The sequence below is a fragment of the Podarcis melisellensis genome (genome assembly GCF_964234715.1).
Source record: "Podarcis melisellensis genome assembly, chromosome: 1".
In the NCBI taxonomy this organism is placed as follows: Eukaryota; Metazoa; Chordata; class Lepidosauria; order Squamata; family Lacertidae; genus Podarcis; species Podarcis melisellensis.
In genome coordinates this window covers 86,201,357-86,204,264 of record NC_138528.1, presented here as the reverse complement: position 1 = coordinate 86,204,264, position 2,908 = coordinate 86,201,357, and positions in this window count along the sequence as shown.

The following is a 2,908-nucleotide window of genomic DNA, read 5'->3' as shown; positions in this document are numbered from 1 at the left end:
CTTTTTACCTCTGGCCTTGCCAACAAGTGGCTTTTGGAAGGTTGCTCAGGAAAGAATGTGACCCACAGGCAGAAAAAAATAATCCCCACCCCTGGCTTAGGGTGTGCCTAAATGAGCTTTCTGCTAAAGAAAAAAGAGTTCTGGGTTCTTGTGATAAACCTCAGATGATATTTGGCAACCTGGTGCCTCTCGTGGCCTGACTCCTACATTGATAAGAGGTGACATTTTGGAATTCCCCATTTTGCAGTCCAACTGGCAAATATCTAAGTGAGCTTAGAATGGCCAGCTCCACTGATGACAGATCCAGGTGAAGCAATGGGGAGGTTTATCTCAGCCTTGGCAGCAAAATCTTGTGTTCTCCACTGTACTCCCACACCCATTCCCCGACCATACAACTTGGGCAATGCTTGATTTCCAGCCTCTTGATGGGCTGGTGTCATGCTCTTAGAATGTTGAGGGAGAAATTGCTGGAGAGTGACAGAAGCATTCTAGGCAATTCAAAATCAGCTGAGAGAAGCTGAGGGAGAAGGAATGAGATTCAGTTAGAGTGAGTTGAGGGAGTTAGATGAAGGGAGGCCCGGGGGTTAGCCTGAGTAGGACTTCATGATTAATGTTCATTGTTCCATTTGTTTCAATAGTAATTCACAAATCCTTTGATGACTACTGTCTCTGCCTCCTCTGTAAGTGTGAAGTAAGTGTGCCAGTTCCTCTGACTGTGCTGGGGCATGACTAACACCATTGTATTATGTTACTGATGGTAATAACTTGTCAACAGCAGACTTTTTTTTCACACAAAAAGAGTGTAAGGGATGCAGTTTATGTGTGTTCCCAAAGAGTAAGCTTTATTCCAGAAGATATATCATCTATCTACAATACAATTTATTTTTCATCATGCCTTGTCCAAACTCTCGAGGATCACAGTATACTTTGGGCCAAGCCTGGTGAGACAACAGCCTCTAAAACTGCTTAGGAAACTAAGTTTTGTACTCTCAGCTGTTAACATCTTAGGGCGAAGGTGAAGCTGAAGCCAAGTTCTCTCATATCTTCATTCCTCAGTTTAACCTGTTCAGTGTCAGCTCAGAGGCCAATTTATTATTCATATGTATTTATTTGTGGAAGAACTTGACTCTCACTGTTCCCTTCCAAAAATGTGAAAGCTCAATCTGTGGAGAGGGGCAGCGGAGTGCAGAAGAAGCCCCACCTCCAATGTCCTGATGTGCACTTGTCCTTGCGACCATCAGCCCTGACCACCCTGTGTGGACCACACTGTTTCATCGGTGGTGCTGCAGGCGTGCTGGTGAAACAATACTTACCAGAAGTGCAACTGCATGGCAGATAATTCTGTAAGAAGAGGAGTTGGGGAATTAGTGGGGCATTAGTGGAGGTTGGCACGGGCACACCATGCCCAGATCTCGAATTTGCTTCCTCAGCATGCTCACAGAACCAGCACAGTCTGAGGCCTGTCCTGGGGCAGGGGCTCTTAACTGTCTCCCATTCGAAGCACTTCACAAAGGCTATCTCAGCACCCCTTACAATCATCACATAAAATAAGCCCACAGTATTATTTCCAAATTGCAGGTGGGGGTCTGAAGCCAAGAGAACAGTGGAAATTGTAGCTGAATGAACTGTTTAGAGGAATGAGACCTCAATAGTCTGGGCAGATCACAGCCTTTATCTAAACAACTCTTACCTCTTATGAATCTTCTCTTGCAAATCAAAACTGGCTGTCATGCAGTAACCTTTTTTTAAAAAAACAACACCCTGGTTTATTGGTAAAAAGTAACCAGTTGTGTTTTTTTAGCAGACCTTGTTTTCAAATGACAAAAAGCAGTGTTGAAGTATTGGTCAAATTTATTAGGACATTTATTAGGGGAAAATTCTACAATGCTTGCAGTTGGAGAGCACACAACAAGCTGCAGGTCTTTCTTTCACGGTGTTTTCTGAGCCCTTCATAAAAACTTTCTGGTGACATCACACAATGGTTCATCATTTGCACCAAAGCCCTGTCTCCAAGAGTGGACTTTGGCCAAGCTAAGATGAATCAGAGGATTGGAAAGAGTTCTCTTTTTCCTTTCTGGTTTCCAGCAGCTCCACAGACAACAGATACCTAACACTCTATGCCGCGGCTATGCCACTTAAAACTGCATCTGCATTAGAACAAACTTATTGACCAGCTGTGTGCTGGAAGCAACCAAAGGCCAGCTGACCCATGAAGAGAGCCAGTGCCAAGCCTTCATCATAGATCCTCATCTACACCATTGGTCTTCAACTGGCAGGTTGGTATCTATCACCAGCTCGCAGCCTGATCAAAGGTCAGTTGCAATAGCAGCTGCAGCACCATAGAAATATATGGTAAAAGAAAGAAAGAAAAAGAAAAGGGTTTCCAAATGCATGTTTGGATTAAAGGTGGGTCCCAGGTCTGAAAAGACTGAAGACTACTGACATCCACAACAAACAGTTTTGAGTGCAGTCATAGTGTCACTGCCCAAACCAGAGCAATGCTATCCTGAAAAGTTCTGGGCCACCGAGATTCTAGCTGAAGAGGTGCTATCAGTCTCATGACTCGTCCTTGGTCTTGAAGGAATCGTGACACAGCAGATAAGGCCGCTTAGCTGCTAAGACCTCCACAACCTTTTAATCTGCTTTTAGCAAAATAAGCAAATGCCATCAAGACATAACAGTGAGTCCCCAAAGATGTGGTGTAGCACTCAACATGGCACCCCTCCAAATTAGTTGGACTTCAGCTCCCATCTTTTGTGACCACTGGCTGGGGCTGATGGGACTTAGAGTTCAACAAGTTCTGCCCCTGTAATATAGATTCTTTACCAACAAGGACAGCAATATTCTTATTCGATGTGATCTGATAGATGATATGATCGTACACCAACCCCCTTTCACATACTTACAA